Source organism: Microplitis demolitor, chromosome 2 (assembly GCF_026212275.2).
Source record: "Microplitis demolitor isolate Queensland-Clemson2020A chromosome 2, iyMicDemo2.1a, whole genome shotgun sequence".
Lineage (NCBI taxonomy): Eukaryota > Metazoa > Arthropoda > Insecta > Hymenoptera > Braconidae > Microplitis > Microplitis demolitor.
The window spans coordinates 14,177,465-14,202,567 of NC_068546.1; positions in this window are offsets into that span (position 1 = coordinate 14,177,465).

The following is a 25,103-nucleotide window of genomic DNA, read 5'->3' on the forward strand; positions in this document are numbered from 1 at the left end:
ATTAAAAATATAAATTATAAAGATAATTTCGCGACACCTGAATGATACATGAATAATTAATTTTATGTATGAACTATTTATTCATAACGTATGCATGTTTTTATTTTATCTAATAACTGAAATAATAATTATTTAAAAATCATAAAATTGACGTCGGGAATATAGCCAAGGTATTGATTTTCCCCTACCCAGCGGTTAATATTTTTCCAAACATCAACTGACATCCTTAGTCGGATGACAAGTTTAATAAAAATAATATGTTAACAAATGTTGGGGCATAATGTTACGCTGGATTATGCATCCCAACTGTTTCAAAATCATTAACAAATACTTAAAAATAACGAAAATCAGGTGTTTGTATTTTTAAATTATAAATTAAAATTATTTTGCACACGTGCTCTCTTACACGCGGTGCTCATGCGCCAGCACTGTGCACGGACTGCCGTCTCCATCGGCGAAATAGCGGAATGCCCGCGTAACAACTCAAATTTGAACGTAAAATTAAAATATTTAACCTACAACTAATTAAAATAAAGAAAATTTTGAATCGCTACGTGACAACTGATTTAAAATAATTCCCCTCCAATAAATTGTAAGGGTCTGCCCTAGCTTTCTCGTACCAGGAGGTTCGGACAGCCCTTTTGAAAATGCTCGTATGGACGCTGAGCACCGGGTTCGAGAATGCCTAATATAGCCGAGTACGCGGCTCGATTTTGGATAGGGAAAATTGATTGAAGTAATCAAAGAATAAATATGAATGTAAATAAAATTAATTTATTACAATTAATTGTTTCTTAATTTGATAATAAATAATTGAAGTTAGAAGTCTTTGGGAAAAATAATTCATAAATTTAATAATTACAGAAACTTAACAGAAGTCCACTGCGCATGCGCGACACTCTTTCATCAAGTGCCTGAAAATTTCTACTCAGATACCGGCGATTGCAAACCTCCACTTCACTTAAATTTTACTGTTATGAATGAATCTTTTGCATTATTAATGGCGGCTTTGAATTTAATTAAAATTCGTCATTGCCGAGGAAAGTCCTGACGATGAGTAAACTTTACTAATTGAAAGTTTCTGCATGCACAGCGATTAAATAGATTAAATAAATGAAATTAGATATATATAAATAAGTTAATTAATAAAAGACGATAAAAGTAGTTTTAGAAATTACCCACGTGTTTGACAAAATTATTGTTGTGAAATAAATTTAACCTCTATGCCAAGGAACTTACGTCGACTTGTCCCAGGTGTCTCGCCATGATCAAAGTTTCCCCTTGGATTAGTCTGCACCGTGGAAAACGACGAACCAAATTTTCACACACAAAAAAAATTGATTTAACCACAAAGCGTCTGCCTGACGATGAATCTAATCAAGTGAAATCAAAAAAGAACTGCTGTTGATTGAGCGACTGCTTGACTCGGCTTCCAGGTTGCAATCCTTTTTTTTCTCTGGCGTCTGGCGACGAGGTGTGCCTGATCTAGCCCCTACCGTCACGCAGCTAAATTGAACACTTCCGGCGCGAGGGCGGGTGCGCAAAATAAAAATGGCCGAAATTTAATTTTTGCTGACCTGGCAGTCGAATATTAGGTTACCTCGTCACAAAATAAATTGATTAATTTAGGATTTAAAATAATAATGAATTAATTTATTGTTCAATTTTAATTTTCCTCAATTATTATTAATTCCTTTTTAATTTATCACTTTCCCAACTAATTGTTATAACTCAATAATCGGAAGCTTTGTGCTCTGTTAATTTACTATCATTTTCACCTAAATATCAGTTGACACAAAGTTCCACCATCACGTCTCCTGATGTTATGTCTGACTCAATGAACTTATTAATATTGCAGTTTATCCTAGATATGAAAGAAGAAAAAATCAACGCCAAGCCTCTTTAGCCTGTCATTTTCTCGATCTTCTTAATTTCCCTGTCTAATACCTTTTCAGTCTGTCTAATATGTGGTACACTCACCATTAACATTGACTTATTCTGAGTTGTGTCAACGGGACATCTCGTGCAATGCAACTCACTAAAAAGTCCCCTCCCTACCGAGAACCGGACCCCATGGTTGCAGTGTCTTGAAAAAAAAGCAAGAACATTACTCTACCGAGCACAGGCTTGCTTTCCGGTCACTAGCTGATTTCGAAGTTTTGAGCAGAAAGTCGATTACTAGGTACAGTGGTATCCAAAAATTCGTTTATATCTTTACTAAACCAATAAAGTTATCAATAATAAAATAACAATTTATAAAAATGATAATAAAATGAAGGTTATAAAAATAATAATAAAAGGAAACCTCTTATGGAGTTGATTACCTAATAAGTGACTTTTGTGTAACTGTTAGAAAAATATTGTGCAGATAAAGTACATATGTCTAGTGTGTTAGCAAAGAAAAAGAAAACCATAAATATAAACAAAAAAAAAAGAATTTGGACAAGCGAGAACCTTCTCCGTTTTCCTTTAAGAAAAATTCAAATTTTTTATATTCAAAAGAAAATATAATAGAGTAAGAGATAGAACAGGTCTTAAAATCAACCGAGCCAGGTCACAAAAGGACTCCCCGGATTCGACGGCACAGGATCCCTTGATCACCAGCTCACGCAAGGGAGGACTGCAAGTATAGGGAATACAGAACTAAATTAATACCTGCGAAGTAGTAAGTCATAATTTTAATTTTCTGGAGTATCTATCTTCTATTCACCCTATTTCAGGGTCATCCCGGGGAAAGTTCTACTAATTTGATAGAAGCTGTTTTATTCAACTATCGTAGTCTCTTCACGAGACAACCTATAAATAAACCTTAATCCAAAGATTAGAGAATGAGAGAGTTAGACTTGCATTCAAGTCGATTCCCTAAAACAAATAAAATAAATAATTGAGCATTTTTGCTCAATTAAAAATTGGAATACATTAGTTGGTCTGGACGTCTTCCAAACATGTCACCTCTACAAAGTATTGACAAATTTTCAAATAAATTCAAAATTTCCGGACATAACAATGAATTTTTTGGTGGCAGCGGTGGGATTCGATCTTTAAAGTCTTTCTCTCTTTACTCATATAATATAATAAATTAGAGATAATGTATGGAAATTATAGAAGCAAATACGTAAACAATTAAAGTTTTCATTTTTATGATTGAGAAATTTTTCTAAAAATTTTAATAAAAAGGAGGTACATTTCACGGTTCATTTTTACTTTACGAAATTTTTAAATAAATAGCTTTTTCTTCGTAGAGATATATCGGTTTATAATATAAGAAATATATGTATTCGAAAATACAATATTTTTATGATAAAAACAAACGCCAGATGTACTTTCTCATGTTATCCGAAAAATACTTTAGTATACAAAATAAAATGAATTAAATACACAACAAAAAAGAAAGAGGATTGAAATTTTTAATTAGTTAATGAAATAATGAATACGACTCAACAATTTTAAATTTAATTTCGTGTTTTTATTACATCGTTCTCTTCTTTGAAGGTTCGTAGCAATAAAAATTTTTGTTATGCATAAAAACTTAGTGTAACTTTCTTTTCAAATATATTATATTATATTACTTTTATTGATGAGTAATCAAACAAATAAACCTACACTCTGATGAAAAATTTTCCCATTTTCTTAAGAGAACTTCAGAAGTTAAACTAAGGTTCATTTGATCATACAAAAATAAAAAAAAAATTTTTTATTTTTGTTTGTGATTAAAATTGTTATTATTATTATTATTTTTTTTTTTGATTTAAAAATTTTTTATTTTTGTTTTATTATGTTGTGGAAATCTCAAACTCTGTTATTTATCCTGTTTTAAGAAAATAAAAGAAAATATTTAGAGACTTAAGCGTCTCAATATGGGTCATTCTCAGTTAAGACGTAAATTGCTTATTGAAAAATCCGTCACGATAAAAAATTTGAAAATTTAATCAAATTTTATAATGTTTCGATCAGAACAATCATTCTGAACGTGTCTGCAAGGCGGTCAGTCAATTTATTAGTTTTATCTCATTTTATAAGAAACCAGGGGAGAGACTTGATAAATAGAGTGCCATGTTCTGTAAAATAAACATAATAATCGAGTTTTTTCAATAAACTATATTGTGAATATATTTATACGATAAATTAAATAATAAGAGCCAAACTTTAAACAATAAAAAAACAGTGAAAAAAATTATAGTTTGAAGTTTTGATATCTCCCCTAAATATCGTGTCTTTCCCCTGACCTTTACAAGACAGGGGAGAAATAAACAGGGGAGATACTTTTTAGTTATAAAAACAGAAGTAATGACAAATGTATTTATTGTACGCGATTAACTAAGAAAACTTAGAATCTATGCACAGCAAGAAGTAAATATACAGATGAATGAAAATTTTTAGATGAATAATTTTCAAATACAATAATGGGGTCCATGGTATGTCAATAGTTCGCTCTAATACTATTTCACCCTGTCAATAATACCTACACTCGATTCGATGGTTTTCAATTAATATATTTTTTATTTGATTTATTGCTATCAAGGTAAATTAATTTAAATATAGAAGTAGAGATATCAATTAAAACGTCCAATGCAAAAAAGTCTATTATATTAATTTTCAATATTATTAAAAAATGCATACAATTACAGACATTCTTATAGTGTCAACAATTGGGACTTTTACCTTAGTAAGCCCTAGAACAAAAGCTTCCTAGATTTCATTTTCTGAATAGCCCCGTATGACAACAAACTCATTACAGTCGAGGTACTTAAAAAGACCATAGAGCCATAAAATTTCATTGCGCGCCACTAAACCCTTGAACTATTGCTCGTTTTCGAAGAATAAAATATTGAAAATAAATAAATATAGAAAAAGGGGGAATATAAAACTTATTATTAATTTCCTTAGAAAAAGCTATTACCTTTCAGATTCGCTTGTCACAGAAAGTGTTTGATTACTCTGACTAACAAATTTTGAGGATAAAATATCGATAAATAACTATTTCCAACGCCAAAGAAGATATAGAGAAGGTAAGAGTTGCTTTTGTTAGTTATAAAGTAAATAAAAAGAATTGAGTAGCGCTTACATGAGCTAAATATATAAAAGTTCAAATATCAGATTTGTTATGTCCACCGCTTAAATTTAAATGATTTATCCGGGATTTCTTCCTTTGGTAGAAATAGAAAAATTTAGAGGAGCAATTTGGAGGTTGCAGACAACAGTAAAGAATACGAGGAAGAGTTATCTTCCTACAATTGATTATTTATAGTGAATCTTTCGAAAAGTAAGAACCAAAAACGTCTCCAAAAAGACTGGTGCTCTTGTGTTGAACCTGTTATCTTATGAAAGAGTAGAATGTAAATCTTTCACCTACCTTTCGAGGTTTCTTTTTTTTAGACACGGCAGGTTAGATCCCTCCAGAATGTAGCAGCTCACTCAGATTCCTCCTATAGGATTTGGTTGGGTGGGCGCGGCTGGGGTCGTAGGATGTAAACTTGTGTGCTACTCCCGAATAAAACTCGGAAGGTTGAACTTATGACTTATGTCTTTTATTAAGGATTTAGTTACAATTCACTTGTACACTGAATCTTTTCACAAGTTTTAAATAATTAGTATTTTTCTTAGAATTTTTTCCCTTAACGGATATTTATAAGATTTTTAGTTTATATTTAAATGGATCCTTTTTACACACCCGAAAAGTGGTTTTATGCGCAAAATATCAGACCGAGATGGAATCGAAAATTCACGTGATTTGCATCACTGCTTTGATCGGACCGGATGGTTCTATCAATTTTTGAGGATTTTTAATAGATAAAGAATTCAAGTCGCATAAAAGGTGGAAAAAGCTGACGCTGCGTTTTCGCGCGCTTTTGAAAAGAAGAGCTCTGTAGTAATGATTTTAAATAATTATTAGAATAAAAAAAAAATTATTTGGACATAACAATCCCCCGGAGAGTAAGAAGGTTGCAAAATTCTTGTTTTCCTAAACATATGTCCCCTTTTTCAAAAAGCTTGCGATAATGCTTACAATTCAAAAATGTCCTACAACTATGAGATTATGTAAAAATATAAAAATACGAAAAATTATATTTGTTTTTCTAATCTTTCTGCATAGATATATATATAGCAATATTTATGATATAATTTTATTTACTATTTTTAATTTTATATAGTTTTTCCCCTAAAATCTATTATTTTTCCATTACCTTAATAATAACTATTTTTAAATATAAAGATTACACAGGATATTTACCAAAAATTAGGATTATAAAATCATTATCATAGTTATCTCTCTAATGCATGTGGTGCGTACACATATGCATATGTGTATAGATGACCTTGAGATTGTAAAAAGGTAGCGAGATAAGCTGGAAAGAATAATTCGTTCGTGCTGTGCGAAGCTGCATTTAACTGACATCTAGCGATGTTTAATTGCGAATTAGATTTTTGCCGCGTCTGTACGGGAGAATTTAATTTCCGGCTACCGTCTTATCTCGAGACGCATTCCGCTAATGCACAGCATAGTTTACAAATTATTTGAGTAAGGATGTGCACTACAGACCAGCACATCGAGGGTTTTTCAACCTGACTACAATTCCTCGTGCACAGAGATGGTTTGCGGGTAAGTGTAGCTATCGCTATTAAAAATTTTCATTTGGCGGTAATTTTTAACTAGTAATAACAAAAATCTAAAAAAATTTTATTTTTTTTATTTTTATAGAGTACCTTGATTCTGGGCGTTTTGGTTGGAATTCTGGCCTGTTACATGAACCCGGTAAACGCCATGGAGGTCATCGACTGTGTGGGGCTGGTGGCTTTGGGGCATCTTCTACCAGAGTTAGTGGAGGCCCGCGCTTTTTTTACGGGTGCTCTGGAGTCCACCGAACAGTCCGAGGTATTACTGGCTTCCAACTATGAGCAAATTGAGATGCTGTCAGTCTGCCTCATGGTAACGGCCGAGAGTTTAATACGGTAAGTGTTGGGAATATCTAATCCTAATTCCTGATTAAAGAAAATTCAAAGTCATTTATCTCTCTTTTCGCCTTTTTGTCATTTTTTTTTTTTTTTTAGTGCAGGAGGCCGACGTTGATGAGGAGCTGACTTCACGTTTATCATCAACTAGAGCCATGAGCCATGGTCTTATTTATTTTTATATTTACGTGGGAAGGATGTTGTACGACCCAAATAGACAAGAACAAAAATAAAATAATAGAAAAAAAAAAACAAGAATTCAGATAATGAATAATTATTAGACTACCTGCTCCTCGTATTTATCCTTCCAAAGATAATTTTTTTTTTGAATGAAATCTTTATTTAATAAATTTTTTTTTAACTTCCCACTAAGAAAATCGGCGATTTTTAAAAATTTCGGGAAGTTATTGTTTTCACCCCGATTTCCAAAAATCGAGTTTTCATCAGATGGCGACGTTTTGAGGTCCTAGGAAGCTATTCTGACTATTTTCAGAATGATGTCCGAGTGTGTGTATGTATGTATGTGTGTGTGTGTGTGTGTGTGTGTGTGTGTGTGTGTGTGTGTGTGTGTGTGTGTGTGTGTGTGTAAACTCTTTGTAACTTTTGAACTAATGAATCGATTTGGATGGTTGAGGTGGCAATCGAAAGAGCTTGTTGGCCTTCAACTTTCCTGAAAATTTCAGATTATTTGATCGAATAGACTCGAAAATATTGGCGAATTACAAAAAAAAAAATTTTTTTTTTAGTTTTTTATTGATTTCTCAAAAACGACTTATACGATCGACTTCAAAATCTAAACAGCTCTAGTACTCAATAAAACGCGTCGATTGCCACCTTAAACATCAAAATCGGATAATTCATTTGAGAGTTATCGCGGGAGAAAGAAATGCTGAAAAACGGTTTTTTCTAAATATTGTCGAAACGACTGACGCGATCGATTTCAAATTTTAATCAGCTCTAGAATTCAATAAAACGGGCCGATTGCAATGTCAACTATCAAAATCGATTAATTAGTTCAAAAGATATCGGCGTTGAAAAGTTAAAAAAATAACATTTTATGTTATTTTTTCCGAAAAAATCATAATATCTTACTAAAATGTGCCTGATATCATACCAACTTATCTTTTTTATGGTTTCTTTTGATCATATAATGTCATTGAATTTGGTTTTTAGTTTAAATCATATTATCAACAAAAAAAATCGATAAAACGTAGTTTTTAATATTTTTATCGGATATTTCATATTTTATTGTTTCTTACATGAGTCAAAACTTATTTAAATCTTGATTTTGATCCCTGACATTCATTTCTGCCTCAATACACTTATTTTACTGAACATAATCAGGAACTAAATTTTAAAAACCGCTTCATTGATGATTTTCGATTCTTAAATTTTCAAACTTTAGCATAACAGGTAACTTGTTAGAGCTTGAAAAGATCGTAAAAAAACAATGGCATGTGATAGCATTTTCGAGCTCGAAGAGCTCGAAAATATATCTACACTAATGTTTTCGAGCTCTTTGAGGTCGAAAACAGCGGGAAGTTTTGGGGCTGGCCCGCAGGGTCAACCGACGCCCAGATTTTTTTTTTTTTTTTAGATAAATATTTTTAATTCTTATTATTAATTTAGTTTTTAGAATTTAATTTAATTTTATTTATAAAAATAATGGTTTTTTTTCCATTATAAGTCATAATTTATTTAATTACCATGAGTACAATTAATAGGATTTATATTTTCAATGCTGTGAATTCTGGCTGCATTGGATAGTTGCGCGAAAGTGAGAGAAAGAGCACGAGGTAGGATAGTCCCGACGCGAGAGAGAAGAAAAGCGCGTCATGTGGGAGTTAATCCGTCTCTTCTTTACCCGCGTTCGCGACTCTTGCGAGACTGTAATTATTTAATTAACGCCATAGAGGGGACAGTTATAGTTTATGAAAGTAATTAATTAGCATCTCGACAAGGGGTAACCACAATTGCCACGTCAAGACTCCGATCTTATAAATACCGCCGGATTTGAAATTTGAAACAGTTTCTTGAAACTTTGAATAGATTTCCGAGTGCCAGTTCTTGGGTGATTATCTAAACATGCTGCACCTACCTTCTGACAACCTACCTGACTTCACGACGATGTGTGTCAATAAGTTTGATGCAGATGTAAGTATCCTAGACTTACAATTAAGTATTTGCTCGTGAGGTTCTTTAAAAATTTCACGGTCTCTTTATAACAGGTCCTGCTGATTATGGGAGCACTACTTAAATATTTTGAAGGCCATTTCCACTCGGCTTGGACTAAGAGTTCTTTTGCACCTGGAGGGAGCAATGGGAGAGGAATTGCCCATTGAGCTACTGAATCTAAGGGTGTGGCTCTTAAATCGGATGGTTGACACTGGTCCGTGTGATTTAGTCACCAATATTCTCAACCCACGTTTTTTAGAGGAGGTTTCGCACCATGTTGTGCAAGCAGCCAATATCAAGATTAGATTGTAAGCATGAAAGTTTATATGTTATATGAAGGATTCTGGAGATAAGAGTTCCTGAAATTCCTTTTAGCGAATTTTACCTATATCTTGTGTAATTTTTTTTTTGCAGTGATTTAAAACATCCGGGATGGGAAGCTAAGTGGAAAGCAGGACAGCTTTGACGCCCCAGTCAGCAGTAAAAATCAAAGAATCGTAGAAAAAGGAGACCGCGTGCTGACTAAGATGTTTTCCGAGTTTCTTTTTAGAATTGAACTTGTCACGATTGCAGATCGTGATGGGCGTAGGTACGATATTCATATAAAATATAGTGAATAAAAGGGTACTTACATTGATCAAGGACCGATCCTATGACCTGGGCTCACGTGACCGAATGCTCAGTCCATTCAATTTTATATTTAATTCACGCCCACACAATATTGTTGAAGACAATATTGATAGAACCCAAAACGATTTCCAATTTATTACGTGACTGATCTAATTTCACAATCAAACGTCGAGCGGTAAACGTAAGATTGTGTACCCCCTACTGTGAACTATCGGTCTGAGCGGCTAGACAGGTAGAAAAATAAGGGATCAAGGAAGGTGTGTTGCCGAAAAGCCTCGTGAAGCTAGTATCTCATTGCTAAAGTAAAATTGTCAAATAAATAAAGTTTTTCAAATGTTTTATGTTAACGAGTATTTATTTATTAAGGACTCAATATTCTCAAAATACAAAAGGGTTACAAATGGCAATATTTGGAATAGTAAATATAATAGTGAATGTTTCATGCATATGGTTTACAAAGATTTCAGAGTATATTAAAATAAAATACCAAGCAATGGTTACAATGTTAAAAACTTACCCTTAACAGGTTTTTTGGTGAGATGTCAGGACTGTCAGCCGTTACACAGGACACTTGTTCACAACGCGTTCTCGCGGTCAATTAATGTGATTCTAATTTATCGAATTATTTATTTATTTAGTATACTTTGTTGCATCAATTTCAATGTTTATGCATTTTTGAATCTCTGTAGGTTAAATTAAAATGAAGGTCTTCGCGCTTCTCGCGGTAAAATAATTTCAATATATTCAAATTCTTCGCGTCTACGCGGTAATATAAAATATAAATTTATGAGTAAAAATATAAATTTAAAAGTATTTCAAAATATTATTCAAATTCTTCGCTTTTTTGCGGCAAAATATTATTCAAAATCTTCGCATTTATCGCGGTAAAATATTCTTTGATTTTTCACGTTTCTCGTGGTATATTTTAATATAAAAATAAAAAAAAATGAAATTAAATGAATTAAAATAAGATGAAGATAACCAAGGCTGTACCGGTGCTAAACGTTTGATATTCGTTCACGACTTAAAACGATCAAGGACCAATCGTACGACCTGGGCTCACGTGATCGGATGCTATACGCTAATATAGCGTTGATTATGCTCCTGAAGCTAGTAGAAAATGATATACCGATTATATGAGTGCTTACGACGATCAAGAACCGATCCAATGATCTGGGATCACGTGACCGAATGCTCAATCGGGATATCAATCCACTAGCCACGAACACCGTCAAGTGTCCGGAGTTCAGTAAGGTTCAGAGTATGATTCCCAAAAGAACTAATGAGCTAAAGTCCATGGTATTTTATATGATCCTGACATATGAAAAGTGGTGGAAACCAGTTTCCCATACGAGAGGACTCGGACTCGCCCGAGAGTTCTAGGCCCATGCACATGTGTAATCCCCGGGAAACAGATTTTGACTATTAAGTAGGCTGATGACCTGGCGTCACTCTGTCGCAGAGCATGTCCGTGTAGGAAACCATAAATTTGGAGGTTTCCATTAGCTTTCTCTAATTTCCAAGAATCACATGCAGGTGCACATGAGTTGGGTGGTCTATAGTTTTAAGATGAAAAATCAAAGAAGAGTACCACTTCTATGCTTAGATTAGTTAAATGGGAACGGATACATAAATTTTAAAAGTCGTTAAGTGAAAACTGATGAAATCTGTAGAATAAGAGAAACTTATACTACATGTATCCCATTAGTACCTTTCCTATGTGGGACAGTACGACTTAATTGTCAACGCTCAGGTAGGTACATTCGTCCGGTACGACTGCTGGCGTCAGTAAGTCGGCGTCATAAAAAAAAGGTTCTAAGTGCATGCGGTCTTGGGTTCTCCCGTATTGGGTAGACCGATATTTTTTTATGCGATCTACACTACTGATGGTCACTCTGTTAATTATGATATATAGAAAAACTGAAGGTCTATTCGGAACGCATCGTTTTGTGTTACCGCCTGGGTCTTACTGTATTCTGACTATGTCGTCATAGTTCTTGAGAAAAATAGTTTTCTCATGTACTCTTTCCTCCCAAGAGAAAAAATAATATATATAAAAAAAATTCTTTTATAGTTTTTCGACTGGTAAGGATACGAGTTGAACGTATCAGCCGTGACAAACTACATTTGTACCTCCAAGCTGTGAGTGAGGCGATTTAATAAAACAACAAAAAAAAAAACAAACGAAAATTTTCGTACCTCTTTTTTTTGTTTTAATTAAAATATGATTTGTCAGTTAATAGTTTATTTAATAATTTAATGTAACAATTTCCCAAATTTCTGTATCATAAGTGTCCCATCTGTAATTTGTCAGATGTGTTTATGCAGTGATTTCCGTCAAGGTCAAGGCTTTTCATTAATCTTAATAAACATTATTAAGGGGTAAGTATATATCTTTATTCTTGGCCGAGAGGTGTCGTTTATTCAATCAGAAAAGGCTTAAACCAGAGTGTTCAGTATTTCTCAGATGCGCTCATGTATTCGAGTGAGAGGGTAATGTGATGTATGAAAGCAAGGCAGATAGAATGCTAATCGGTCTCTGCTTTGCCCGCGTTCGCAGCTCTCGCGACAGCGTAGCATCAATAAAATGTTAATTATTGACCGTGGTATTGATCTTATCGTAGTAGATCTCAACTGGCAAGTGGCACCATCCTTACGGTCACCAAAGGAACTATTCTCTAAAACAGTTTATTTCGTTCACAAAATTGATTATACGACTTTTATATGAATAATCCGGATATTGAATGGATTTTAACAATAATAAAAGATAAAATCATACTAAAATAGAAAGTAAATGTCATATATAAGTATGGAATGCATGGAGAGAGATTTTTACAGGTTTTTATGATTATAATATGGGTGAAAAATTTCTTTTTCATGCTTTCTGGCAGTATCTCAGGTTTAAAAATTATTACAAATTTTTGTGTTCCGCTTAATACAATTCCTGGTAGATTTTGTCATAATATCATAAATTTTTCTGCTGATTTACCAAGTCCACGATTATCTCCATTTAGTTTCTTTCCTTTTTAGAAAAGATGATACTTGAATAACTGAATACAGTGTTTTTATTGAGTTGTTCTTACAGCTAGCGGACGTTCGTTGTAATAAGGGGTGAATTGGATAACTTTTATTAAAACCCATTCTCAATTTTTTTTTTTTTTCAAAATATGGAATTTGATAAGATCTCGTTATAATCCGGTACAATTTACGATCAAAAATTCGGTAATTTCAGGATTTGTTATTGAAAATGTGTTTTAATCGCCAACCTGTTGAGATTGTGGATCCAGAATTGGATCCTTTAACGATCACACTAGAGGAGGTTCTGATCGAAGTACAAGCTCGTTGGTACTCGGATTCAGAGCCGATCTTTTTGTTCGTGACCAATCAATATGAGATCGTTTGGATCCGTTTTGTAGCACCACCGTCACCCCCACTAGGTGCTGATGGTCGGGTTCTTACGCTATTAGAGGTAATTAGTTTTTGTTTTGTTTTTTTTTCTTCTTTGAAAAATGATTTATTTATAATGAGAGAAGGAAGTTCTCTTCTATATTTCGCTAATTTATGAGTTTCAGTATATCGTGATCAATTTAAATTTGCATTTCACTGATAATGCCGACGTTCGTGACAGTTATTTGTTAGAAACTTTAAAAAATTTTCGCGAAATCATAGAAAACAGGAATAATTTGAGATTATTAAATTCAAATTTGGAAGATTCCTCTATCGCCTGGCTGCTCAAAAGGCGTCAATGACTTGTAAATTTTGAGGAATAAATTTTGAATGGATTTCTCAAATGTTGTAATTTTATTTGGTTATTTCTTAGGAACTTTCTCATTCTTTTCTTTTTCATAACTTTTTTTTTTTCAATGAAATAACTCTCTCACGGCTAGCGCGTCATATTACTGCTGACTAGCTGTTTATGCACAAAGTCGGGCATTAAGTCATCTGGTTTGAAACTAATACAATGCGCAAGTCTTTTCGTCAAAAGTACGACCTAGGAGATCCCATTTATTATTTTGTAAGAACCTATGCCGAATTTACTTTTATTCAGAGGATTTTCCCAGGATTTACCTTTGTGAGTGTTATTACTGGTGTGGTGTGCGTAATAATCTGTTACAAGTAAGTGTGTAAGTGTTAAATCAAGGTTAATTGTGTTTGTAACGTTATAATTTTGTTCGTTTGTCTAATACTACTTAAGTCATGGTTCTCTACTCTACTGTCCCGACCGACTAAAGCGTGAGCTTTTCCTGGCCTGAAGTAAACAGCTTCGGAGGGAAAAAGACGAGGATTTAGATGATTGAATGGAAGACTGAATACCCATCTCTTGGCTCTTTGAGGAAGATGTGAAAGATGAGCCAGAGGGAGAAAAATTCGAGGAATTAGACTGAAATGGTGCAATTGGGTCACCACCAGCGTTTGCTGGGTAACCCAGAAAATGTTACAACTCTCAAGTCACTTTTGGCCGTCAGTTTTCTCTTTGCAATAAAGAGGAAATGAGCTTAAAGATCATTTGTTCCTTCATTTAATCTGAAAAATACCCATCCTTTTAAATAATTTTATACAATATCCAATATGATAAATATGCGAATGTATGCAAAGAGAAAAATCGTTTTTTTTTTCTTTTTTCGCTTTGTCTTTTGAATTTAGTATTATTATTATTATTATTATTATTATTATTATTATTATTATTATTATTATTATTATTACTATTATTATTATTATTATTATTATTATTATTATTATTACTATTATTATTATTATTATTATTATTATTATTATTATTATTATTATTATTATTATTATTATTATTATTATTATTATTATTATTATTATTATTATTATTATTATTATTATTATTATTATTATTATTATTATTATTATTATTATTATTATTATTATTATTATTATTATTATTATTATTATTATTATTATTATTATTATTATTATTATTATTATTATTATTATTATTATTATTATTATTATTATTATTATTATTATTATTATTATTATTATTATTATTATTATTATTATTATTATTATTATTATTATTATTATTATTATTATTATTATTATTATTATTATTATTATTATTATTATTATTATTATTATTATTATTATTATTATTATTATTATTATTATTATTATTATTATTATTATTATTATTATTATTATTATTATTATTATTATTATTATTATTATTATTATTATTATTATTATTATTATTATTATTATTATTATTATTATTATTATTATTATTATTATTATTATTATTATTATTATTATTATTATTATTATTATTATTATTATTATTATTATTATTATTATTATTATTATTATTATTATTATTATTATTATTATTATTATTATTATTATTATTATTATTATTATTATTATTATTATTATTATTATTATTATTATTATTATTATTATTATTATTATTATTATTATTATTATTATTATTATTATTATTATTATTATTATTATTATTATTATTATTATTATTATTATTATTATTATTATTATTATTATTATTATTATTATTATTATTATTATTATTATTATTATTATTATTATTATTATTATTATTATTATTATTATTATTATTATTATTATTATTATTATTATTATTATTATTATTATTATTATTATTATTATTATTATTATTATTATTATTATTATTATTATTATTATTATTATTATTATTATTATTATTATTATTATTATTATTATTATTATTATTATTATTATTATTATTATTATTATTATTATTATTATTATTATTATTATTATTATTATTATTATTATTATTATTATTATTATTATTATTATTATTATTATTATTATTATTATTATTATTATTATTATTATTATTATTATTATTATTATTATTATTATTATTATTATTATTATTATTATTATTATTATTATTATTATTATTATTATTATTATTATTATTATTATTATTATTATTATTATTATTATTATTATTATTATTATTATTATTATTATTATTATTATTATTATTATTATTATTATTATTATTATTATTATTATTATTATTATTATTATTATTATTATTATTATTATTATTATTATTATTATTATTATTATTATTATTATTATTATTATTATTATTATTATTATTATTATTATTATTATTATTATTATTATTATTATTATTATTATTATTATTATTATTATTATTATTATTATTATTATTATTATTATTATTATTATTATTATTATTATTATTATTATTATTATTATTATTATTATTATTATTATTATTATTATTATTATTATTATTATTATTATTATTATTATTATTATTATTATTATTATTATTATTATTATTATTATTATTATTATTATTATTATTATTATTATTATTATTATTATTATTATTATTATTATTATTATTATTATTATTATTATTATTATTATTATTATTATTATTATTATTATTATTATTATTATTATTATTATTATTATTATTATTATTATTTCTTTTTTTTTAGTTAAATGCTCAGGGGGTTATCCCCGGTAGTCCGACTCTACCGAGGGCCTCACCTGAGCGCCAAATCATTACTGCTGCGATGCTTCATCAACAAGATGATCAGCATGCGCAGCAGGCCAAGTTTCGTTGCCTTAGGAGACGGAGGGATCCGAGAATAACAGCCTTTTGCATCCGCGATGCCAAAAACTCAACTTGCGGAGAACAAGTTGGGATTTTAGCCAATGCAGACACAAAAGTCTGTTTCATCCCTCCTAGGACGCCAACAATAAGTACGACAAGCTTGACACGGTAGCCTGGGTAGAGTTTGCCAATTTCAAACAGGAGATCCTGATATATTTCGTGTTTGTGCTCTTCTTTAACCGTGATGTTATACTCAGCAGGTGCTGAGAACTCGATAACATAAATGTCACGAGCGGTTTTATCAAAGAGCACAATATCAGGTTTATTGTGATCGATTTTCCGCGTTGTTGCGAATGGCACGTTCCAATAAATACGGCAACGGTCATTCTCAACAACTTGCGGAATATCTCCTGGCAGATAAGGCAGCACTGGTGTTTTATCGATACCGTGAGTATGTCTTAGGTGGTAGTAAAGTACTCGCAGAGCAGCATTGTGACGCTGGACATATGCATTTCTTGCCAGCACAGGACATGCTGACAACAGATGCATAAGCGTCTCAGGATGTTGCTTACACACCCTACACAAAGTGTCGGGTAGCTGCATCTGGAGCACTTTAGCACGGTATTCAAGAGTATTGATAACACCATCTTGGCAGGCAAAAATATATCCTTCGGTCTCAGACATCAGGCCAGCTGACCTGAGGAAGGAAAACGTCAGCTGCTCGGACAAGCCATGTTCACGCACGTGTTTAAAGAACACGCTGTGCATGGACTTGTCCATATGTGTGCTGAGCAGTTTTTGTTGCTCAGCATTGCTGATGACCCTCTTAAATTCCTCCTTAGGGAGTTCGATAAGAGGGTTTACTCTTCCAAGACCGAGGGATTTTGCCGCGTAGATTGCTGCCTTATATAAAAACGTTCCCTTATGCCTATTCTCATGACTATGAACAATTTGCATAAGGAAGTCGTTTTCATCTGCAGTGAAATTGACAACCTCGTATGTTATACCCAAAACCAAACGATCGTGTAGACACTCCAAGCTCTGTAAACCTCTCCCTCCGATGTGACGGGAAAGGTATAATCTGGTGATGGAGGATTTAGGGTGCATGCTCCGATTCATATTCATGACTTTGCGTGTCTTGATATCGAGATCTCTGAGTTCTTTTCGGGCCCATTTCAGAACACCGAAAGAGTAGAGGAGTACCGGGACAGCAAGCATGTTTGTTGCAGAGACTTTGTTTTTCCCGGAAAGTTCTGATGACCAGATTTTCCGGAGTCTCCGCACATACTCGCTGCAGAGAGTCATTTTGATTTTCGAGGCGTCCTGCATAGGACTCCCGTCAATCCCTAGATATTTGTACGACTCTCCGGCGTCAAGATGGTCAATGACGCTCCCATCTACTAACTCGATATCCTCACGCACATCAGAACACTTACCCTTCACCAGATTAACGACCGCGCACTTGTCCAACCCAAAAGCCATGCCAACATCCCGGGTATACTCCCCTACAATATTCAAGGCTGTCTGAAGGTGTTCCTCATCAGAAGCATACACCTTCAGATCATCCATGTAGAGTAAGTGGGTGATCGAATACTTTCGATCATTTGATGGACCCACTGAGTATCCACGGGTGCGGCGTAGCGCAACAGATATTGGCAACAGTGAGATACAAAACAGCAGAGGGCTCAGAGAATCTCCCTGAAAGACTCCTCGTTTGTACTGTACAGCTTCGGTTACACGTTTGTCGTTGCCACATGAAATGTGGAACCGTGTTCGCCAAAGCTGCATCGTACGCCGAATGCATCCCACTGTATCGCGATTGACCCCAAGGCATTTGAGCAAAAAGAGAATAAGCTCATGAGATGTTGAGTCAAATGCCTTGCGGTAGTCAATCCAGGCCATTGACAGGTTGCGCTGATAGCAGATCGCGTCTTGAATGACACAACGATCCACTAACAGATTCTCTTTGCAACCTGACAGGCCTCTTTTACTGCCACGTTGTTCGTATATCTGCTGCCATACAGGGTCTATCTCCTGCAGAATGCGATTATTCAAGATTTTAGTGAAAATCTTATAAACCGCATTCAAACAGGTGATAGGCCTGTAGTTTTTCGGGTCAGACAAGTCTCCTTTCTTTGGGATGAGCACGGTTCGCCCTTCTACAAGCCAGCATGGAATTGGTTCATTACCTCTGATGAACGCTGTAAAAATCCGGGCCAGATGACTATGGGTAGAAGTTAATTTCTTCCACCAAAATAGGTTAATGCCATCTGGACCCGGAGCAGCCCAGTTCTTACCATTGTTCAGAGCTGAACGAACTTCTTCCACACTGACTTCGGGGCTCTCTTCATCAGCATTGTCGTTGCGATGTTGTCGACAAAATGCTTCGAAGTCGTTGAGAGCTGGAGTGTCACGATTCACGTTCGGTTGATCACCATACAACTCGGACCAGAAAGCTTCTACTTGCTCGATGGATGGGGAATCGCCAGAAACAGATGTCTTAGGTGTCAGAAAGCGTGAAGGACTTAACCGAAACAAAGAGTTATCGGTAAGCCGCTTCAGCTTTTTCTCTAGTGACTTTTTAGCAGTCACTAGAGCCCGCAACCTGTTAAGGGAACCTTCTTTGATATTAAGAAGATTCTCCTTATTCAGTGTGTGATGCTGATAGCGTAGTCCAGCCGCAATGCGGCGGACTTTGGATGTAAATGCTTTACGTGCATTTACATACTCAATCACACACTGAATGCGGGAGACATGTTTCCGGAGATCATCAATCTTTAGTGACAGCTGCCCAATGCGCACTCTCATCTTTGCCTCAGGAGAAGAAATATTTCTCCTCGCTGGAGGTAAGAGTGAGGAAGCAGCATCATAGACAGCTTGATTGATGGTGAGTAAAATAGAGTCTTCCTGAATCCGGGCAGATAGTTCTTGGTTTACCGTGTCAAGTAGCTGTTTTGGGTAGTGTATCTTCTTTGAGATACATACTTGTCGCCTTTCAAAATCATTGTCAGCGTCTTCAGAAGAACGGCGTCTCTCTTGATGTAACTGTGCTGGAAAAGACAGACGATGAGATAATCGTCTGTTCCTTAACAGTGATCTCCGTGTTCGCCGGAGATGAGAGGCATAGTCTCTGAGATGTTGTTGTGACAGATGGCTGTAGTTAGGATGCATATTGCTCCAGAGAGCATGCATCCTCGCCATGTAGCCTCTCCGCTCCGGTTCACTGTTATTATAGCACATCAAGAGATCGGCTCGTAATTCCTCCGTCCACCTAAATGCAGTCCGTTGTTCGCCAAGGTCGTCATCGTTCGGAATCTCGGTACTCCGCCCAGCTAGTGGGTTGCCCTCATCCGAGAAGGGCAGGTTGTGGGGAGCACTTCCTGGTTCAGTATTGTCTTGAACTCAGTATTACTTTACGTTGGGGAGTTAACCCAACGTAAAGTTTGTTGTGCGATTGGTAGGCCAGCAGATGGGAGGCCAGCCTACATTGCCCACGATGCGCCACGGGGTAAATAAGACCCCCGCTGGCCGCACAACATGCACCGCGGGCGTTATTATTATTATTATTATTATTATTATTATTATTATTATTATTATTATTATTATTATTATTATTATTATTATTATTATTATTATTATTATTATTATTATTATTATTATTATTATTATTATTATTATTATTATTATTATTATTATTATTATTATTATTATTATTATTATTATTATTATTATTATTATTATTATTATTATTATTATTATTATTATTATTATTATTATTATTATTATTATTATTATTATTATTATTATTATTATTATTATTATTATTATTATTATTATTATTATTATTATTATTATTATTATTATTATTATTATTATTATTATTATTATTATTATTATTATTATTATTATTATTATTATTATTATTATTATTATTATTATTATTATTATTATTATTATTATTATTATTATTATTATTATTATTATTATTATTATTATTATTTCTTTTTTTTAGTTAAATGCTCAGGGGGTTATCCCCGGTAGTCCGACTCTACCGAGGGCCTCACCTGAGCGCCAAATCATTACTGCTGCGATGCTTCATCAACAAGATGATCAGCATGCGCAGCAGGCCAAGTTTCGTTGCCTTAGGAGACGGAGGGATCCGAGAATAACAGCCTTTTGCATCCGCGATGCCAAAAACTCAACTTGCGGAGAACAAGTTGGGATTTTAGCCAATGCAGACACAAAAGTCTGTTTCATCCCTCCTAGGACGCCAACAATAAGTACGACAAGCTTGACACGGTAGCCTGGGTAGAGTTTGCCAATTTCAAACAGGAGATCCTGATATATTTCGTGTTTGTGCTCTTCTTTAACCGTGATGTTATACTCAGCAGGTGCTGAGAACTCGATAACATAAATGTCACGAGCGGTTTTATCAAAGAGCACAATATCAGGTTTATTGTGATCGATTTTCCGCGTTGTTGCGAATGGCACGTTCCAATAAATACGGCAACGGTCATTCTCAACAACTTGCGGAATATCTCCTGGCAGATAAGGCAGCACTGGTGTTTTATCGATACCGTGAGTATGTCTTAGGTGGTAGTAAAGTACTCGCAGAGCAGCATTGTGACGCTGGACATATGCATTTCTTGCCAGCACCGGACATGCTGACAACAGATGCATAAGCGTCTCAGGATGTTGCTTACACACCCTACACAAAGTGTCGGGTAGCTGCATCTGGAGCACTTTAGCACGGTATTCAAGAGTATTGATTACACCATCTTGGCAGGCAAAAATATATCCTTCGGTCTCAGACATCAGGCCAGCTGACCTGAGGAAGGAAAACGTCAGCTGCTCGGACAAGCCATGTTCACGCACGTGTTTAAAGAACACGCTGTGCATGGACTTGTCCATATGTGTGCTGAGCGGTTTTTGTTGCTCAGCATTGCTGATGACCCTCTTAAATTCCTCCTTAGGGAGTTCGATAAGAGGGTTTACTCTTCCAAGACCGAGGGATTTTGCCGCGTAGATTGCTGCCTTATATAAAAACGTTCCCTTATGCCTATTCTCATGACTATGAACAATTTGCATAAGGAAGTCGTTTTCATCTGCAGTGAAATTGACAACCTCGTATGTTATACCCAAAACCAAACGATCGTGTAGACACTCCAAGCTCTGTAAACCTCTCCCTCCGATGTGCCGGGAAAGGTATAATCTGGTGATGGAGGATTTAGGGTGCATGCTCCGATTCATATTCATGACTTTGCGTGTCTTGATATCGAGATCTCTGAGTTCTTTTCGGGCCCATTTCAGAACACCGAAAGAGTAGAGGAGTACCGGGACAGCAAGCATGTTTGTTGCAGAGACTTTGTTTTTCCCGGAAAGTTCTGATGACCAGATTTTCCGGAGTCTCCGCACATACTCGCTGCAGAGAGTCGTTTTGATTTTCGAGGCGTCCTGCATAGGACTCCCGTCAATCCCTAGATATTTGTACGACTCTCCGGCGTCAAGATGGTCAATGACGCTCCCATCTACTAACTCGATATCCTCACGCACATCAGAACACTTACCCTTCACCAGATTAACGACCGCGCACTTGTCCAACCCAAAAGCCATGCCAACATCCCGGGTATACTCCCCTACAATATTCAAGGCTGTCTGAAGGTGTTCCTCATCAGAAGCATACACCTTCAGATCATCCATGTAGAGTAAGTGGGTGATCGAATACTTTCGATCATTTGATGGACCCACTGAGTATCCACGGGTGCGGCGTAGCGCAACAGATATTGGCAACAGTGAGATACAAAACAGCAGAGGGCTCAGAGAATCTCCCTGAAAGACTCCTCGTTTGTACTGTACAGCTTCGGTTACACGTTTGTCGTTGCCACATGAAATGTGGAACCGTGTTCGCCAAAGCTGCATCGTACGCCGAATGCATCCCACTGTATCGCGATTGACCCCAAGGCATTTGAGCAAAAAGAGAATAAGCTCATGAGATGTTGAGTCAAATGCCTTGCGGTAGTCAATCCAGGCCATTGACAGGTTGCGCTGATAGCAGATCGCGTCTTGAATGACACAACGATCCACTAACAGATTCTCTTTGCAACCTGACAGGCCTCTTTTACTGCCACGTTGTTCGTATATCTGCTGCCATACAGGGTCTATCTCCTGCAGAATGCGATTATTCAAGATTTTAGTGAAAATCTTATAAACCGCATTCAAACAGGTGATAGGCCTGTAGTTTTTCGGGTCAGACAAGTCTCCTTTCTTTGGGATGAGCACGGTTCGCCCTTCTACAAGCCAGCATGGAATTGGTTCATTACCTCTGATGAACGCTGTAAAAATCCGGGCCAGATGACTATGGGTAGAAGTTAATTTCTTCCACCAAAATAGGTTAATGCCATCTGGACCCGGAGCAGCCCAGTTCTTACCATTGTTCAGAGCTGAACGAACTTCTTCCACACTGACTTCGGGGCTCTCTTCATCAGCATTGTCGTTGCGATGTTGTCGACAAAATGCTTCGAAGTCGTTGAGAGCTGGAGTGTCACGATTCACGTTCGGTTGATCACCATACAACTCGGACCAGAAAGCTTCTACTTGCTCGATGGATGGGGAATCGCCAGAAACAGATGTCTTAGGTGTCAGAAAGCGTGAAGGACTTAACCGAAACAAAGAGTTATCGGTAAGCCGCTTCAGCTTTTTCTCTAGTGACTTTTTAGCAGTCACTAGAGCCCGCAACCTGTTAAGGGAACCTTCTTTGATATTAAGAAGATTCTCCTTATTCAGTGTGTGATGCTGATAGCGTAGTCCAGCCGCAATGCGGCGGACTTTGGATGTAAATGCTTTACGTGCATTTACATACTCAATCACACACTGAATGCGGGAGACATGTTTCCGGAGATCATCAATCTTTAGTGACAGCTGCCCAATGCGCACTCTCATCTTTGCCTCAGGAGAAGAAATATTTCTCCTCGCTGGAGGTAAGAGTGAGGAAGCAGCATCATAGACAGCTTGATTGATGGTGAGTAAAATAGAGTCTTCCTGAATCCGGGCAGATAGTTCTTGGTTTACCGTGTCAAGTAGCTGTTTTGGGTAGTGTATCTTCTTTGAGATACATACTTGTCGCCTTTCAAAATCATTGTCAGCGTCTTCAGAAGAACGGCGTCTCTCTTGATGTAACTGTGCTGGAAAAGACAGACGATGAGATAATCGTCTGTTCCTTAACAGTGATCTCCGTGTTCGCCGGAGATGAGAGGCATAGTCTCTGAGATGTTGTTGTGACAGATGGCTGTAGTTAGGATGCATATTGCTCCAGAGAGCATGCATCCTCGCCATGTAGCCTCTCCGCTCCGGTTCACTGTTATTATAGCACATCAAGAGATCGGCTCGTAATTCCTCCGTCCACCTAAATGCAGTCCGTTGTTCGCCAAGGTCGTCATCGTTCGGAATCTCGGTACTCCGCCCAGCTAGTGGGTTGCCCTCATCCGAGAAGGGCAGGTTGTGGGGAGCACTTCCTGGTTCAGTATTGTCTTGAACTCAGTATTACTTTACGTTGGGGAGTTAACCCAACGTAAAGTTTGTTGTGCGATTGGTAGGCCAGCAGATGGGAGGCCAGCCTACATTGCCCACGATGCGCCACGGGGTAAATAAGACCCCCGCTGGCCGCACAACATGCACCGCGGGCGTTATTATTATTATTATTATTATTATTATTATTATTATTATTATTATTATTATTATTATTATTATTATTATTATTATTATTATTATTATTATTATTATTATTATTATTATTATTATTATTATTATTATTATTATTATTATTATTATTATTATTATTATTATTATTATTATTATTATTATTATTATTATTATTATTATTATTATTATTATTATTATTATTATTATTATTATTATTATTATTATTATTATTATTATTATTATTATTATTATTATTATTATTATTATTATTATTATTATTATTATTATTATTATTATTATTATTATTATTATTATTATTATTATTATTATTATTATTATTATTATTATTATTATTATTATTATTATTATTATTATTATTATTATTATTATTATTATTATTATTATTATTATTATTATTATTATTATTTCTTTTTTTTAGTTAAATGCTCAGGGGGTTATCCCCGGTAGTCCGACTCTACCGAGGGCCTCACCTGAGCGCCAAATCATTACTGCTGCGATGCTTCATCAACAAGATGATCAGCATGCGCAGCAGGCCAAGTTTCGTTGCCTTAGGAGACGGAGGGATCCGAGAATAACAGCCTTTTGCATCCGCGATGCCAAAAACTCAACTTGCGGAGAACAAGTTGGGATTTTAGCCAATGCAGACACAAAAGTCTGTTTCATCCCTCCTAGGACGCCAACAATAAGTACGACAAGCTTGACACGGTAGCCTGGGTAGAGTTTGCCAATTTCAAACAGGAGATCCTGATATATTTCGTGTTTGTGCTCTTCTTTAACCGTGATGTTATACTCAGCAGGTGCTGAGAACTCGATAACATAAATGTCACGAGCGGTTTTATCAAAGAGCACAATATCAGGTTTATTGTGATCGATTTTCCGCGTTGTTGCGAATGGCACGTTCCAATAAATACGGCAACGGTCATTCTCAACAACTTGCGGAATATCTCCTGGCAGATAAGGCAGCACTGGTGTTTTATCGATACCGTGAGTATGT